The sequence below is a fragment of the Oryzias latipes genome, chromosome 6, assembly GCF_002234675.1.
Source record: "Oryzias latipes chromosome 6, ASM223467v1".
Lineage (NCBI taxonomy): Eukaryota > Metazoa > Chordata > Actinopteri > Beloniformes > Adrianichthyidae > Oryzias > Oryzias latipes.
Window position 1 is genome coordinate 22,561,503 of NC_019864.2, and position 19,827 is coordinate 22,581,329.

At 35.5% G+C, this 19,827-nt stretch overlaps 1 non-coding gene across 1 annotated transcript in view; it reads right to left on the reverse strand.

The window, feature by feature from the left end:
* Positions 1-9,081: 9,081 nt before the first annotated feature.
* The window catches only part of LOC101169603, a 39,906-nt gene continuing 29,160 nt past the window's right edge, over positions 9,082-19,827 (reverse strand). Inside the window, exon 2 of the transcript XR_002873418.1 lies at positions 9,082-9,704. This is a non-coding gene — a transcript (uncharacterized LOC101169603). The remainder of the gene's footprint in view (positions 9,705-19,827) is intronic.

Sequence of the window (19,827 nt, forward strand, 5' to 3'; positions counted from 1 at the left end):
GAGAAAGAGACACACTTATTGCTCCCAAGCGATTTAAAACTGAAGGTCTTGTTACATCAGCCAAAAAGGCAAATAAGCTCCTCCATGTTTTCCCTCGTAACCTGTCCCGGAGGATGTGTCTTTAGAGTACTTTGAGGTAACCACTGGGAAGCCCACAGAGACCAGACACTCATCTTATAAATGGCACAACAAATCAATATGGACACATAAATACAGCAGGGCCCTGCTGATTTTCATCATTTCTCTTCATTCTACAAATATCCTTCTCTCTGCTCTGTCCCCTTACCATATTTTCTGCATATCCTCTTAGAAATCCTCTACAATTTGTTTCGAATCAACAGAAAATACGCTCACAAATTGGGCCTGTTTCACATCCATAATCAAGCCAACTACTTTTAGGATTTCATCTCTTAAAACTCCTCATCTTGAAAGCGTATCATGTAGAGGTGCTGAGCAAGTCAGGACTTTATTCTAATTCTTGTCTTTGAATCCTATTTTTGCATTATTAATCATTTTGAAAGGATTGAATCATTTATCAGGGTTGCAGGAAATTCAAGTGGGGATAAACTCTCCTCCCAAATAGTTCCAGACATGGCTGAATAAAATGCTTTTAGTCATTTTTCTTTTTTTTCTTCTGGAAAAACAAATGTTTTGTTCTTCCAGTTTCTACAGCTGAAAGGTAAAGAAAAAGAAAGTGGCATCCTCACCAACGTAATGCTTGGCTGCCTGCTGATTATTCTCTTTCCAGTAAAGACATACACATGCTTTTGTTCTCACATTGGATTGAAAAGGAGAGGATGATGAAAGATTGTGAAGTATGCCGTGTTTTTCTCAGAGGGAGGTCAGCGAGTGCAAGAAGGAGAAAGACAAAAGAACTGATAACGAGATCAAAGAGATTTAAATCAAATCAGCTCATCATGTGATGGTAATGCAAGAATTCCTGCAGAAGTGGCTCGAAGAAGTGGAAAGACATCTATTGTTTAGCTGTCCATGGTTGATGTATATACAGTACATATTAAATAGACACATTTCCTAGTTAAATTAAAGATAAAAAAAATAAACAACTTTTTTGTGATTAAATTTATAGTAAATAAACCAATTAATAGCTTTTTGATCTACGGCAATGATTTCACTGGACACAATAATACATGAACCTCTGGTTAAACTGTATTTACATTTTGTAAATATATGTTATTTTTAAATGAATGTAATTATCAAAAAACTAAAGATATTTAAAACAGCATCAACAAATAAAGTTAAATTAACAATTACCCTTAACTTAAAAGCATGTAAAGTTTAGTTTTAAAGGGTTTTGCAAGAATTTATATTCATCCCCAAACTGGTTTACACTTCAGTCAAGGTGGCTTTGCTAAAAACGAATAAAAAAGTACAGTGATACTACAAAGGCTCATGCTGTTTTCAAAGAAAAACAAATGGCAACTTTAATTGGGGGCAACAGTGGCTTAGGTGGTTGACCGGGTCGTCCAATGATCAAAGGGTCAGCGGTTCGATTCCCTGCTCCCACCAGCCAAAATGTTGTTGTGTCCTTGGGCAAGACACTTCACCCTCCTTGCCTCCAGTGTGGCTCCACTGGTGTGTGAATGTGCATGAATGTCCCGGTGATGGTCAGAGGGGCCATAGGCGGGAACTGGCAGCCACGCCTCTGTCAGTCTGCCCCAGGGCAGCTGTGGCTACAACCGTAGCTTACCATCACCAAGTATGAATGAAGAGTGAATGAATAATGGACTCAATGGAAGCGCTTTGAGCGTCTGGAAAAGCGCAGATAAATCCAATCCATTATTATTATTATTAATTCTGCACACTTTCCAATGGCCTGTTGATGGGAAACATTAAATATACATTTTGTATATTCTGCCTGTTCCTATAAAAAAATATAAAAAAAAATTGGCAGATGTTCCTAGTCAACATTGACTGAATGAGAGGACAGGACACTGAGTGAGTGTTTGGTCACCCATAGAAAAATGGTTCATATTTGGCTTCAACCGATGAAGTCAATATAGTCGCACCAGATACATTTATTGAGGCACCTGATTGGTTAGTGAATAACTTGCAACAAAAAATATGAAGAAAATTATGGTTAGCAATCTTCTTTAAAATAAGTAGGCTACAATATTTTGCAACAACACCCCCATCACAAGAAATAATGAAGAAAAAAAAAAAAACGTCCTGAGAGAAGGTGTAAAGAAATAAAGAGTTGTCAGCTCAATATACAACTGCCCAGAATTGGAATTCAACTCACTTTTTGGTGCTGTGCCAGGACGAGTACAAGCATTTTAGGTTCTATAATGGCGAATAATTAGCACATCCTTCTTGCATCATTGGAGCATGAGTTTTCTGTACTGACATTTAAAGTAAAACAGACACTGTTTAATTAAAAAAAGCTGCTTAGGAAAAAAAAAACAGAAATAAAACAAGTCCTCTATCACGAAAATGTTTGTTGTACTTTAGGTCCTACATCCTTTTAGTGCCCTCATATAAATTCTTTTTTTTCATAATGTGCAGAACTCAGAGACTTTTCTTGCAGCTTCAATAAAGAAAAGTCCTCATGAGTGACCCTCAAAGCCCCTGAAATCATTTAAGTAGAAAACAACTGTACTGTTTTCCCAGAACTCCAGATGCAGGTGAATGCACTAACTTACAGACAACTTGTTGTGAGCAAAGATGTACAAGGAAGATGTCTGCACTAGAAGTTGTTGTTCAGATTATGCTGTTTGAGCCAGCCAGTCGAAACTGAACTGTGTGTTTATTGAATTGGTGGAAACTGGTCAAGTGAGACAAACTGACAGCTGCTCTCAAGCTCACCGTCTGACACATCCTTCCGCTCCCAGCAGGGATGAGATGAGCTTGATGAATCTGATAAATATTGATTGAAGCCTTATCCTCACAGAAATCAACTGGTTGAACACTTCTAAAGCGGAGCTTGTGGATGTTAAGATATCACCAAAAGTAGAAACGCAATTTAAATAGCATTTTCAAAATGTGGGCATCAGCATTTTGACATGATGCAAGTGACTGGTTTGAGCTCTATGGAAGAAAACAAAATTCACTACATCAGGTTAGTCTTTAAGATTTAGATAAGAGTTAAACACCAAGAGAGCCGGAATTATTGGCTACAGTCTTAATAAAGCTAAATTAAACTATTATTATTATTAACTATTAACAATATTAGCTTACTGAAAATGAACATATTGTCTTAAAAATGATTTTTTTTTTAAAGAATGAATGATGAAAAAATATCACATGATTCGTTTTCATTACTTGAATATATATTTTCACCATGCATGTACACAATAGTAGCATGTACACAGTTCATGCTTCAATATCTGCTAAGTGTTCCTTCAGCACAAATACATTTGATTTAGGGGATGACCAAAGTACAAGATCGTAGCTGACAGAGGCTGACCTACATTTACTAAATTTGACCCTAACATAAACTATACTCTTTGGTCAACTTCTCTTCCTAAATGAATTTGTTCATTTTTACGCTTGCCCTGCCAGACATATGCCTTGAAAGCCGCTGCCATGTTCAGCTGCTGCCAGAAGGAACCAGTGAGGCATGCAAGGGCAAGCTGGAAGCACAAGTGCCCAGAAATTAAAGCGGAGCATATACACCAACTGCAGACAAAACAAAAACAAAAAACAAACAAAAGAATAACTGTTTCATGAGATTCTCCTGAGAGGAAGGAGTTAAAAAAAAAAAATGAGTAAAGGCATTCAACCACTCAAAGAATATACAAATGAATCTTTAAAATCCCACTTCAGCTATATTTTTGTCTATTGTAAAAGCATTCCCAGTGGTCTTTTAAATATAATTATGCAGTTTTTAGCCATTTAAAAAACCTGTGTCTGCAGATCTGGACATGGCTGTAGACTAGACGGTGCCCAGATAACATTAGCAGGAAGTTGAAATCCAACAAGATTATAGAATAGTAGCACCTTTTATTAAAACTTTTTAATGTTAATAAACAGTTTAGTGTGTAAGATGAGCTTAAAATGGAGAAAATAAAATGGTGATTGCTTTACTCCTTTCAAAAACGATGTTAACAAAAACGTGAATCAGCTTATAATGGAAAAGTGGTTAGAGAAAAAATGGTTTTGTGCCGGTATGCAACACTTTACATCAGTAATGTGTTGCATACCGGCGCAAAGCTACTTTTCTCTGCAGATCACCTGATTCAGGTAAATTGTGTTAGGGATTACAGTATGTCAAAGAGCATAATAGGTTTTGACAGAAACATCTACGGTGGTAAAAGTTTAAGGCTAATAGCGGAAGTAATGGTTAGGGTAGCCAGTTAAATTTGTATTTTTTAAATTAAACGAGGAGGGGTTGAATAGGAGGCGAACTTCCGATTCTAGACTTCCACTTCCGGCGCTGTCTTGCTGTCTGCAGTCAGGCCCTCTTGAAGAAATTTGCCTCTAAGTTGTGGCTCGTGAGGACCCCGCCGCTGATATCCCGTTGTTCCTTTGATTTCACTCTCTTTCGCTAGCTTGCTCCCGGAGCAACAAAAAGCTTGATCAATATTGGAGCTATCCAGCCATGCAGTTTTGAACCAGATGGCAGCTCAGACGAGAAAATCAAAAACCTGTATTTGTCTGCAAGTGGATGCATCAGAATTGGAGCGGAGCAGGGAGACTTTGGCCCGCCCATTTCAGTTGCTGGGTCACAGCTGAGTGATTTTTTTGCTGTTTTTTTATCTTAAATTCTAACATATGTCCTCCATCATGAGTAAAAATGCTAGAAGAGCATCTTAAAAACACCAAAAACACAAATTTCAATGAATTGGATCTATAAACAGAATGAAATAAACAGTGGAAATGTCAGAAACAAAAGCTATTTCTGATTAGATTTTTTTTTGCCTGTGTTAATGACTAAACATTTAAAAAAGTGAAACTCCCTCATTATGTATTAATTTTTAAAGCAATGTATTTTTTATGCATTCAAGATACCACTTCCAATGAAAAGTCTATGTGTTTTTGGGCTTCCGCTTTCAAAACCTTTGCAGTCATACGTCATTACAAAGGTTTCTAAAACCATTTTCAGGCTATATGTACAAAAAATACAAAACATTGATTGCTTTGGAACTAAAACCATGATAAACTTAAACCAATTGGGGACTTGGCATTGATAGTGACTAATGGATGGCATCCATTTTAATTCACAGAAGTGCCAACCTTTTAAAATTTAACCATGAAGCAGAAAATAATTGCGGTTTGTATATATATGACACCAAGTCTTTCATATATCGGAATAGAGCTGTGAAACCTGAAGTAAGATTTGAGAGTCTTGCACCGACATTTTGTACCACACCTCTTCCAACTTTAGGTGGTGGGACATGTGCTGGTAAACAGTAGAAAATGAAAAAGAAGAAGAAGATCCTCCGTGTTCATCCAGTGTGAACACGATGGGCTAAACGCGCATTCTGGTGTGAACGTACCATTACAGAGAATGTCTGAGCTAAGTTATCATTTTATTACTTCATAATATGCTCCCATCAATTCAAACTACAGCCAGCATTTCAGCCATAATAGTCTCAGAGAAAAGAGTACATCATGGCTCATTATGGATTTTAATTTTTTCAAACATTCAGAGTCAGTGCTTAGTGACAATTTCATTTATACCAATTTTCAAACAGGGCTTTTAGTTGTGGTTGAGCTCTTTTGACTGTTTTTTGTTATTGCTTTCCGAAAGGTGGCATGTGACCAAACTGTTTCATAGGATGGACAAAAATTGACATTCGTCAGGCCCCGAAAATGGATGAAAGGTCTCAAGTGATATCCCAAAATTGTGGCAGTTTGCTATTCTTTGTTTGAACATGGGTCTCCTGACTCTTTGGGCTGTTAGGTGCTGCATAAGCAGTGTTTAAAAAAAATACATGAATAAGAGAAGAAAATGATGACAGCTCTACAGACATTTGGAGGAGCTATCAAAACCCAAGGTGGCTCAGAAATGTTACAGAAACATCAAACGCTACTTTAAATGCAAAACAGGTAAGTAGAAATCATGTGGGTACATTTACATATGAACCATGTAGTTCTTGAAAGAGTCTCTAAAGTGCTTTTTCTGCAGTGTAAATTTGATGGCAGTCAGAGTCCAGCGCTCCTCAAGAGCTGAATTTGGTTCCAGTCTGATGTCGCAACTCACTGGTGCGTTGATGCGAGGAGTAAAGAGCAGCCATGAGCAGCGGGATGGGACACAGCAACAACAATACAACTAAGCACAAGTATCCAAAAAGCAAACTAAATTCTTAACCCGGGGCATTTAACTGCCAGGATTTTCTACATCAATTTATTCTGTCTATATATGAACAGAATAAAAATCCCAACTAGTATATGTATTTCTAAAACTGCTGATGGTTTCCCTAAAAAATAATGTGTATTTTAGGGCAAATTTTTGGCCACAATACCCTTCTTGTTTCACAGAAAGCAGATTTGGCATGAAGGCTAGTGGGTGACAAAAACTATTGATAAGCTCAGTCTGTGCCCTGCAAGGGTTTTCGGCTGTAAATGGAAATGACTGCTAACTAAGGTCATTTGGAGGCTGCTCAGACAGCCCTGGGAGAGACTAAAGGTTTAGGAAAATAGTGAGATTTACAACAAAAATGACCTCTGTTATTGCAATTTTTGTTTTTAAACTCTACCTTGAATCCCTTTAACGACAGTTCATGGACTTGTTTTATTTGAGAGAACAGTATGGTTGGAAACATTCAATGATTTATTTCTCAGATAAACCATGTCTATTTTATTTTTTTGTGTCAGTTTGTTAAACAGCTGTGTAATATTTTCGTTTAAATGTAAGTAGTTCAGTAAACTCTGAACAGCTTATAATCTTTTGAGCTTTTTTCAAAGTGTTCCCAGTAGTCTGTTAATTATGATTATGCCATTTTTAACCAAAATCTAAAAATAAAAAATAAAAAGTGTGGTTTTCTAGGACATAGTTTCTACAGAGCGGCGATATTTTTTAGAAATTTGTGTCCGAGTTGTTGACAGGGCTGTTGGTGCAGAACAACCATGTTATCTTCCTCTTTGCTCAGAACTCAGAGCGGGGAGCTTGTGGCCTGCCCAGCATATTTTACATCACAAACATGCTCTTTTTCAAACAGCATTTTTTATCCACTCTTGATTCACAAGGATTTGAATAAAGAAATACTCAGAAATATAATGTTGAACTTAATTTTCTTTAAATGTGTTATTTACCATGAGATAAATGCCAGACAAACATGTTAAATACACCGGAGTGGGTTTTTAAGGTATCATCAATGGAAAATATGGTTCCAAATAAAACCCATAATGTGCATTTAATGCAGATTAATTTTAACAAAGACATAAGTATATAATGGAAGATTTATTCATAAATAATAAGTAAGTTTTGTTTGAATTTAATGAAATACAGAGACAAAAACACATTAAGACAAAAGATTCAATAATGATGGTGTGAACTATCTTAATGTGTTAGAACTTTTTTCTTAAGTGCAGGCTTAACTCAAACTGAAAAAAACAAGACTCAGAGTAAAAATAGGTGAAACTAGAGGAATGCATTTACATAGTTATTTTTTAAATGACCCCACTAAATCCAGTCAGAAAACAAAAAAGTTGCAGGCAGCTTTTGAAAATGTATTTTTGTTCTGCCTCCACAATGATCTGTATTCAACTCGCCTTCAAAACACACAAGGGTTCATGTATTGTTTTGTATTCGTTTTTTTTTTTTTGTTTTTTTCTAGGTGAAAAAAAAAGCTTTTTAAAGGATGTTAAAATAAGTGCAAACTGGCAAGAGCACAACCTCAGTATCGGTTCCATGAAAGCCTCCAATCTGCAGTCCAACTGGGATGGATATAAAGACTGGATAAATACCACATGAAGAGAAGCTTTTAAGTAAGTGAATGACAAAGAGAGCCTTTCATGCAAGTCAGACCAAATAAGTTGAATGCCATTTAGCTTTTATTAAAGGTCTGACTCGCAACACTTTCAAAAGTGAGGTTTGAAAGCATCAGAAGAAGGTTTCACCAACAGATTTCAAAGGAACAAAAATAGTGGATGATTGGCTGCTGCCTGATTAAAAACAGAGGCACAGAGAAAAATTTGCCCTCACCAGAACAACAAAGACAAAGACTGTAACAGCACAGTCAAAATATAAGCGTAAAATCTAGCCAAAGAAATAATTTTTGCGGGTAAAGTCTCAGTGACAGAAAAACATCACAAGTGAAATAGCGCAGTTGTCTAATACAAATTATAAATATGGGTTTTTGCAGACCCGGTCAGGTAAAAAGCATCTTTTTTTCTGCAAAAAGTGAGGCTAGTACACGAATAAGGGATATGAAAAAAAGTCACACATATAAAAATGCCAATGATTAATGTCATTTTGCAGAAGAAAGATTCACCTGACACTCAATTTCTGAGAAGTCCCCAAGAATGTCTGAAATGAATGAATATGGGTGTCTCTTTTGGGGGTTCGGCAGCTCAATTAATTCAATAATTTTCTCATTTGTAAACCTTTGGCACTTAATATTTCACAAAGACAAATAAGAGTCATTAAGGTATTACTTTTAACAACTATTTATCATTCCAGGATCTGTTGTCCTCCAACGTATGCCAAGGCTTGCAGGCTGTATGCTCTCTGCTTTGCATGCATATTTGATGTAAGTGGGATAATATATAAAACCGTAAAACAGCAGTGATCCTTAAAAAAACTATTTTAAGCCATTATTTATGACAGTGGCAATGTTATGGAATTATTAGCCACTTTGCAGCAATTAAGAATGCTCAATAATTGCAGTATGTAATTGCAATAAAGCAGCCCAAGAACCTGAGATGGTTGAAATGAACGCTGAGGTGCCAATATTGTTCCTTCATAATGTGCCCATTTTCCAAGACGGTTTTCTTTTTCCTTGTCAGGCTGTAAAGTTTGCTCCAAACAGACTAATGAAACTACAAAAACAATGTGGATGATGTTTGTGACAAAGCAAGACACTTTCCTCACAAAATACAAAACATGTATTTACCTTAAAAAATTCAAACTTTCAAGCCTTATTTTGTTTGAAAAACTGAAGTAGACTGCTTTTTTTCTTTTTTTTTTTTAAGAATGAAGTTGATGCGGTTTCTGTTTTCCTTTGATTGCCATTTTAATGTTAATAAATGATCTTAAAAGATGTACTAAGTAGGTTTTTTAACCTACTGGTCGAAACAGAAAATAATAATAATAAAAAAAAAGTAAATATGCAGGGGTTTAGTGCAGCTGATCCATTCAGTCGCTCATTTACTTCCTTCAATAAATCCTTTTCATGAACACAGGAGGCTGGGGAATAATCCCAGCACACGCAGTGGAGAAGGCAGGGAAACACAAAGTGATTTACAGTTTTCAATATGTCAGAATTAGTTACAGTTTGACTGTGCTGTGTTTAAGACCTGTTCTAGCAGTAGTTTGCTGGAATGATGAGGACAGTTTACTCCTGCAGAAGTGGCCCTTGTTTAGCTTTTCAACATCTGTCAGCTTTTGTAACATAATCAAGTTGGAAAATTGGTTAAAAACACACAAAAGTATCGATTTCTTTTAGCCCTCCGTCTTAGGCGACTTAGGTCGAAGTCTTTTTTAGCCTTCACACTTTTCCATTTTTTTCTTACCTGGCAGTTCAGTAACCGCTCCAAAGGGTTGTGATCCTCCTCATAGCTTCCATTCTATCATGGCGACTCTACAATAACGACAAAAAAAGAAAAAAAAAAAACATCATAAAAAACTTTGAAAGAAAAATCAAACTTTATGTGTCATTTTTGAAACTCTGCATCTGAAATTGAGGGTTTTTTTCTGCTAGCTTTAAACATACAGTCCACACTGTAACAGCAGAGTGGTTAGCAATCAGACACATTGAAAGAGGCAGGCACCCCCTGTCTCAGTTATTTAAATGTAACAAACAGCATTTAGACAACACCTTAACAGACATGTCAATAAAAGTAGGAATTAGGAAGAAGGGCCGTTTTACCCGATGTGAGTAGAGACACTGATCGATGAAGACGAGAAAAGAAAATCTATTTTGTTTGTTGTCTGCAGCTTGGAAAAAAAAGCAATAGAAGCTTTTACCTCAAAAAATCCAGGGGAGAATATGTTGTAGGGATAAAAACACAGAGACCCAACATGGACCATCAACTTCAACAGGAAGGAGTAGGAGTCATTAGAGGCCAAAGCTAGAACCCCTTATTATAGGGACAGCCTTATTGTTGAATGATGAAGCTTTAATTGGAGATGATGAGAAGAAAAACTGATTTCTGGATGAAAAATGTTTTGTCTAGCAATGATTAAAGTGTCACATTGAGTAAATGACAGCAGGAAATCTAAAAAGATTTCCTAACTGCATTATTAAAGTTTTCCAAGAAGCACAATGTAATAAAGAGAGACAATCAAGACTTGTAGAAATAAAATTGTCATAATTTTTCAATTTTTGTCAGACTTTTCTTCATGAGGGTTACGCCTGATTTGAGGAAAAGTAGAAAAAAGGAGGTTTTTGTAACACGACAGTCCCCCCAACAAGAGTTAATTTGCAGGAAAAAGTCTTCATACATTAGGACCTTGGGAAATTTTAGTTTAATGACACTCTATATGATAAATCCAGCTAGAACTAAAGATTATTGAGGGCCATGATGATGTTTTAAAGCAAATATGGAAAATATGGCATTTTAAGCCCCAGGAAAAAAAAACTACACTTTTTTCAATAAAATCTTTACTGATTCTAAATAATCTTAGAGGCATCTTGTTATCCTTCTTTTAAACAACTTCCTGCGCTTGTGCGGCAGTTCTAGTGTCTTTGAGAACCTCAGTCTGAGGCGACCTTACAGTGTCGGAGAAGCTTATTCCCCTAAGAGAAGCAACAATCAAAGTGATGAAGCTGCATTACCCCCCCCACACACACACACACACACACACACACACACACTCACAGATGGCCTAATCACACACAAACTCAAAGAGGGCAGACCCATGCTGAATAAATTATGGAGGACAAAAGCAACGGGAAATTACGTTTTCCATCATGCATGCCATCCATAAGTTCAGTGAAAGAACTTTAAGAGAAAATATCTTTGAGTAAGAATACATTAAATATTGACGGTGCGTTACAGCATCTTTTAAGTGTGCAAATATAATTTGATTGGGGGCATATTGTGGGAAATTGTATAAATGACTATCCCAGTATGAAATACCAGATTTATTACAATCTTTAACTTTTCTGATCAAAAAGTTAAATAATTGAATATAGTAAAAAGAAATATGTATTTCTATTCAGTGGCTATCATAAACTTTTTTAAGGATGACAACATGTCAAGCAGTATCCTAAAAGAAAAAAAAAAAACAAGTTGTCCTCAGGGACTTTTTTCAGGCGCACTTTCTGTGTCTAGTATTTATAGCAGGATGATGGTGTAGGTGACATAACCGTGTTCATCCAAATGAGGCAAAATGTCACTCTGCACAAGAATGTGACTCATTGCTGTGTTTTGAACAATTCAAATAACAATGAAGTTTAGCAGCAAACAGGAAACTATAATTCCTTTACATTCTGGTTGGTTTAGTCACTCAGGGTGGCAGTCATTTCCATATCTACAGACTTGATATTGCACAGACAATTGTTCAATTTTTGCACAATGTATGCTCACATAGGTTAATACATTTCAACTTTAAAATATTACCATTACTAGAATCCAAAATGATGTCTGACCATTAATAAGAAAATAATATATTAAAGCAGTTAGATAGAGCAGTGTTTTTCAACCAGTGTGCCTGTGCCGCGGGAGATGGTCAAGTGCGCCGTGGGAAATTGCCCTCATTCACTGATCTAAAAACATTTTCCATCTCCAAGAAATCAGCTCTCTGTGTTCATCCAAACAGGCCCTGATAAAACACTGAGTAGTAAGGAATATAAAAGATCTTAAAATAACTTTTTCTTTGTGTTTATTTAATTCTATTAAAGACATTTTGATAAGAATCACGGTGCCGCGATTTAGCTGCAGCTATAACTGTGTAAGGAAAAGTCCCGCCCCTTTAACTGTCTCCGCCAATCATTCTTGAAGGCTTAATCACATGTCATTAGTTTGACCAATCAGAAGTGGTTAAAGTCTTCACTTCCTTGTTCTTAATTCTGCTGATAAAGTCACTCAGTTCTAACAAAAACACCAGCTAAAGCTCGTAGATAGATAGATAGATAGATAGATAGATAGATAGATAGATAGATAGATAGATAGATAGATAGATAGATAGATAGATAGATAGATAGATAGATAGATAGATAGATAGATAGATAGATAGATAGATAGATAGATAGATAGATAGATAGATAGATAGATAGATAGATAGATAGATAGATAGATAGATAGATAGATAGATGACTTTATTAATCCCACAATGGGGAAATTTCATTTATCTGTGGCAGCAAAGAACGACATTCAGAATCAGTGGCAGAGCTAGAAAAAAACTTTGGAAGGTCGGCAAATGAGAACAGCAGGGTGGAAAACGATTCAAAATTAAATGATCAAACATACATATTGCGAACATTTTTGTATGCATCTTTCAGTTTTTGCAATTGTTAATTTAGTTTGCATAAATACTTTCTTTGTAATATTTTCTTTTGTAAATATTTATACTAATACCCCCCCCCCCCTGCTCTACTCCTGGTTTAAATATTTTAGACAAGTTCATTTTGACTTTATTAACCATTTTATTTATTTATTACATCATATTTTCTTCATCAGCTCCTGTTTTTTTCTGCACCATTCCATCTTATTTAGTTTGAGCTAAATTTCTGTGCTCACATTATAGCTAAAATAAAAAGACCTCTCTCTCTTTTTGTCTAATACGTTTGTGATGTCAAGGTTTCAAAATAATAGACATCATACTAAATAACTCAATTCAAAAGCTTTATTTTTTTAGAAACCAGAGGACACTGTAAAGCATTATAATAAAAACTAGAAGTGATAAATTACATAAAACAGGAATAAACATGTTTATTAAAGCAACAGAAGAATGGAAGTTAAATAGAATAAGCTGGTTTAAACAGGTGAGTTTTTAAACTGGTTTTAATAAGTGATAAAGAGTCTAAGTTACACATTTAGAGAGTCATTGCATGGCAAGCAATATTGGAGCTATCCAGCCGTACAGTGTTGACCCAAATGCCAGCTCAGATGAGGAAAGCAAAGATGTACATGAGTTGTCTACCAGAGCAGAGAACGTGTGGCTTGTTGTAGTAGCTTCTACGCCACACCTACAGGATTTTTCCAACTGCATTTTTGTGTCTGCTCCTGATTCACACTAATCTGAATGAAGAAATATTTAGAAATGCAATTTAAAGCTTACTTAACTTTATGTCTTGCATCATGAGAAAAATGAACATGCTAAAACACCAAAAACATGATTTTCATTGGAGTGGGTCTTTAAAATATAGAAATTATGTGACTGGGAAGAAAAACGTGTTAAAATGTGTTGCTTTTTTATGTTTTTTTCCCAGGTCTTTTTACTAGGTCATTTCCACAACTAATTTATTACAAATGTACAACGTGTTATTTAGCCACAACAGCAGTTAATGAAAAAGTTTGGTAATTAAGGTAGATACAATTCACATTAACATTTATGCCATGTATTTGTTTGCTTTGTCCTTGTCCATAAATTCATAAGTCACCAGAGTCAAATTCCATGAATGTGCGCTCACATTTGGCCAGTAAAGCTGATACTAATTCTTATCACATGTAAAAACCAAGCTAGAAGGAAAGTTAGATTTATTATTCAATCATTCACCTTCTAAGTCGTTTTGTTCCTTTCGAGGTCATAGAGCTGCTGGAGCCTATCCCGGCCGGCCACTCGTGGGTTAAGGCAGGGGACATCCTGGACAGATCGCCAGTCAGTCGCAGGGCGATTCAATCATTCATTTTTCAAACTCATTTTTTCAAGGTTTTCTTTTTTTTTTTTTTTAATCTGTTAAATTCTCTCAAAATTGTAGATTGTGGAATGGATATTTCTGTCTTGCTGCAGGAAACTTGCTGGAAATTTGAAGCCCTTAATTTCAACAAGACAGTCACAATGTATTGCTTTATTGAATGTGGAGTACTGTTGTGTTATTGACGACCCTTACTAATATCACTAATCACATCACCAGTGGTCTCCTTTTACATTTAAATCTATGGGTTCCTTTGTTTTGTAAAATCAACTCACTTGGGTCTCATTGTAAATCATCAGTATAGTCATTATGCTTTACATAAGTCCTCAGTCTCTTTCTAGTTTACTTATTTGTGGACAACTTAGCAGCTCCTTAATTTCCATGATACACATGTTTAATTTATCAGCTGGCTGCCTGTTTTGTGCTGCATTCGTCCCATTCTATGACATTTAAAATTGCGGTTTAGTAGACAACAGTGCTCTATTTCCTTTCCTTTTTGTCAACGTTAAGATTCGATTGATATCTCTAAAATTTGCTTTTGTTTATCAGTGTGTATTTCCTTGCATGTATTGGATTTATTCAAAACTCTGCCCTGCAACACATTCAATATACTATGTATATTATCTTTATCAAATGCTTTTTTAAACTTTCATTGCACAATTTCATAAATCTTCTTGATGCTTGAAAGAAGTTCTGTATACCAGGTCAAATCAAAGCTGATAAGGCACTGACAGGATGATTCTTGATGGTCATAAAAAGACAAAAAAAGGAATATTCAGTGCTTTATATTCCCACATTCAACTTGCCTTGAGATGGTAAATTAATAAAAAAAGGAGAAAGGAGGAAAGAAAAAGGAAAAGAAGGAAAAGGAGAGAAAAACAAAAGAAAAGAGATGGCAAACGATTAGTAGAAGATCTAAATTGTCATCTTTTTTCATTATAAAAATCATCAATGTTGTAAACCTTTCTCCCCTCACTTCAAACACACATCCACTTTGACTTTAATCCCCCTTTGACAAAATAATGAATCACCTTATTTTTTTTATAACGCATATCAACCCTGTAAGCGCATCCCGACGTTTATGTTTTTCCTCTAATCAAGAAGAGAGAGTCGTGCTCAAACCTGAAATATAAAGCTCGTCTGATCTGTTAGACAGCTGCTGTTTTACCTGTCATTGCATCTTTGAGGTAGAAGACGGGAGATCAAACAAAGTCGAGGCAGTTTGTTTTTTTTCAAGTCAATCTGTAACATTTTGTCTTTTAACTAAGAGGCAGTAATGCAGCAGCCATGGCTATGAAGTCTTAATAGCATACGGTTCAACATATGACTGTTTTGCCCATCAAATACATTTTTTATACCAAGTTTTTATTTTCATGCAGAGCCTCTTATAAAAAAGTAAAAACTTTGCTACTGTAAGTTTAAAGTATTGTAACCTGTGCACTGCTAAAAGTCTTCTGAAATCTATAGAACAAAAACGTATGTAGAAGATGTAAAGTTTTATGTCTTTTGGTGCTATTAAAATTAAGCAAATAAATAAAAATAAACATATTCCAAAAAAAAAAAAAACTGAAGTCCCTTTTTTTAAATCTCTTTCACAAAGTAATGGTCCAACAAATCAACACAAATGTTGGAGCCTTCTGCTGTAGATCTCAGCAAATTTTGACCTGCAGGTCACACTACATCACCCTGTGGAAGTGACCAGAAATGCATGTCAGGCTGAATCAATCGGGTGCACAGCCACTCGTTCAATTAAGATCTTTGGTGGGGTTGAGGAGTGCAGTTTGCAGTATGGTGAGTACAGGCTCCCAGAGGAGCAGTAAGTGCTGAAATCAGCTCAGCTGTGCCCGTCATTTGTCATTATCTAATGGCAAATCCATGTGTGTCTGGGAGAAGCACTGAGGGACAGTAAAGAACAAGAGATAGATAGATAGATAGATAGATAGATAGATAGATAGATAGATAGATAGATAGATAGATAGATAGATAGATAGATAGATAGATAGATAGATAGATAGATAGATAGATAGATAGATAGATAGATAGATAGATAGATAGATAGATAGATAGATAGATAGATAGATAGATAGATAGATATTATGCTTTCTTATTTTGAAAAGTCAGATAATGTGGCGAGATGATTCCAATTAAGTGGCTCCACAACATGTATTAGCACAAACACAATTATCTGAAAGAAAAGGCTGCAGTTTTGTAATTCTCTCATTTACTGTCCATGATATGGGTCTTAATTAAATTACAATGCAACTAAATCTGTACCCTAAAAATGATTCTAATTAATACAACTAAGCTGTGTACATCGTGTCTTGGTGGGCTTATATGATTAACTTACAGAACTATCGGACTCCATTTCAGAGTCTCCCTCACAATCCATCCTTACTTTGAGCTTATAAAGCCGTCAAACACTGAAACTGGCAACAAAGTTTCAGATTTCTCCCTTCTTAACCCTGTGACGCCTGCATTTATTTCCAGCTATAAAGAAAATAAAATGTGACTTATGTTTTTGCTTTTAAGTAGATGCAAAACATAATGTTATTTTTGGGGAAAAAGGACTTTGATGCATATTGGTATCAAGTGGTTAACAAAAATAGCCAAAAGTTGCTTATAACCGTGTATGCAAAGCAAAATGCTGCTTTTCAAAAATGACACAAAATACACCTACGTATGGACAAAAGCACATGTCTGTATAGGTGGAGGACTACAACACAGCACGATCCACGACTGATCACATTATGTCTTTTTAACTCACTGACAAAAAATGTAATGACATTTTCATTTGCTTATTAAAGAAAAAGTTTGAAACTTAAGAGTTTTTGCATACACACAAATAAACAAAGAAACAAGTATCACTCTGGAGAAGAATTACTCCATTCAGGGGAGATTTAGAATTAATATGTCTGATTAAATGTCTGACTGAATTAGCATTTGGAGTCCGGAGAGATTTGAAGCTGGAGGCGGCGTATGAAATATTTTGTGGGAGCATGAAAGGCAGACAGATTGGGCAACAGAGGAAAATAAAGTAACAAAGAAACATGGGGAGGAGAAAAGATAGAAAGAGCAGTCCTGTTGGTTTCTCTCAAAGGAGTGTTTGATTAAAACCTTCTGACAAGGGAACATTAATGCTCCCAATCTGGGTGCAATACTTAGGCTTGAAAATGGAAAACTTATTGTCACTTGGTCAAGATTTAAGACTTAATTGCCTTGGCCTGCCAAAAATATTCATCATGAAATTCACTGTTATTTCATATAACCCAATTTTAAGTTTAGTGGGAAAGAGAATATATATATATATATATATATATATATATATAAAATCTTACAGACACAAACATATATATAAGAAAGCCTATACTCAAAAACAATTCCTAAAAAGGAAGAGGACAGTCAGGAAAAGTCATGGATGATAAAGGAAGCAAACAGCGTGATTGGTCAAAGAAAAAGAGAGCCTTGCCTCAAATGTGGGATTTCTCCAAGAGTAATTATCAAAAGGCCAGGAAAACCTTGGAAGAAAAATAGATGTTAGAAGAGAGGCAATGCCATGAGTGATATGCACTAAGCCAAAAGGAAAGTGAAATACAGATCAGTTTGTGTGGCTTTAGAATAAAATTGACTGCCTGTACACCTTCTGGCAATCAACACAAAAACTGAAGGGAAAAAAAGAAACATGACCACTTCTAGAAAATGGAGAAAACACTCAAGGTAAAGAATAGACAAAGGATAAAAAGAAAGCTATACATGTCAGAGATGAAAACCTCAGAGTGAGAGAAGAGGTGAATACAAATTAAGAAGGCAAGGAAAAGTGGGATATAGAAGCCTTTGGGCAAATGAGTGTGACACACGGGCAAAGAAAGGTGTAGGAGAGTAAGAAAAGAATAAAAAGAAGTGAGAAAAGCATGAAGGATTTCCTCTTAATTGTCATCATTCACTTCAGTTCTTGCTGTGATGGACAGTATGATGAGTCACCAGGTGAGTCTTTCTCTAACAGCAGATCCGTGCCGCAGCTGAAGTGGCAATCTGTCAAATTAGATTATTTTGTACCATTCTTTCTCTTTGACTCATTTGGATATTATTCCAGATATAAAAAGCAACTCTCAAATGGTGTCACATTTGGCACAGTAACTGAGTTCCTAGTCCATCTACCATTCGCCATGTATAGATCAATTAAGGTCTTCCTTTTCCTCTTCTGAACTGGGTCAAAACTTTAGCACCAATATTGCTCTCTGTTGTTAGCTTGTACCACTAATGTTAGGTTGGGATTGTGGGGGGCTGTAAGCCAGTGGGAGAGAGTGTAAACAGAGATAATGGGAAATGAGCTTGGGCTCACTCATACCCCTGCCCATAATTTAAAGATGAATCTCTAATGAATTACTGCAGCTATGCAGAAACTATGTCCTAAAAAATACATAGGTTGTTTGATTTTTCCTAAAAACTGCATAAACACAATTAAAAGACCACTGGGTACAATTCTACAATAGATCAAAAGATGATTAGAGTGGGACTTTAATGTGTTGAGAAGTATGGGAGTTTTCTAATCATGATTTGCAGTCATCTTCTGTTCAGGGTCACATAGATTGCTGGAGCTTATCCAAGATATTGTAGGTTGAAGGTGGGGTTCACCCTGGAAAGTTTAGTTATTATTTATTGCTATTTATTTAAAATTTCTACTATGCAAAAACTATGTATGTTACTAGGTATGTAAAAGACCATAACTTTACATATTTTGCAGGCCGTCTAAGTAATATATTAATTACAGGTGTGTACTTTTACAGGTCTTTGGGAAATTCAAATTTTGACTTTTAGTCGACATTTAAATTCTATTTTGGAGTGAAAAAAGTTCAGACAAAGATCTATAGAACAGCCCTTTAATGGATATCTGTTATTACTCATTTCATCATTTTTATAACTTTTAAAAAAAAATAGTTTTTTAACATTTTGATTTTATTTACATGACACTTTTTGAAAAACAGTAAAAAATTAATATTTTTTTTGTACAGGTTCAAGGCTGAAATTGATCTAAGACAATGCAGACAATTACTAAACTTATTTTTATTTGGCAGATTTACAGAAAGCACGACATTTATTTCAGCACATGTACAGAAATAGAAATAAATGATGGGGTAAGCAATGCTGACATGCTAATCTAAAGACTCTAATACAATGTTTTATAATATCATGTAAAATAAAGTCCATAGTAAATAGAAGGGAAGGTGAATATTACAGCATACAAAATGCAGTGTCTGGATTGTTTCAGATGCAAGACTTTTATTATGATGCACGATGTTATGATGTGAATCACTAGAGCATGACATTAGATATTTTGTGCGAGCAACCGCTTCTCAACCATTATTAAAAATAATTGTGCTCAATAAGCAATTAAGTAGAAAGTGGACAAATTAAACCAATATAGAGGAAACGTTCCTTCCATTGCATAGTGTTCCTTCTGCATCGGGAAGCACGTGTCAAGTCCAGCTACAAAGTCCGTATTTTGGAAAGCACGTCAACATTTTTTTAAGCAATTTCACAGCAGATGACTTTGGATCACCACCACACAGCACAATAGCTCTGCCAAAGGGACCACACAGGGACCAAGTGCTCCCTTATTGAAGATATAAGTACTAATGTAATATTCTTTTTGACAAGGACTGAAAACCCAAATTCTAACTAACAGAAATTTGCTTTACAGGATTTTATAGGAAATTATTTTGATTCCAGGAGCACTACACTCTCTTTTTCTTTTTTAATAAAGGGATATTCTTTAGTAATAGGTAGCATTTACTAAATGGCTTATTATAAAGTATCTACCACATGATTCCGTACCCATCTCAATACATGGTCCATGATTCAAAACAAACGACTCTTTTGTTTTTTGTGGTTAAAAAAACGGTGT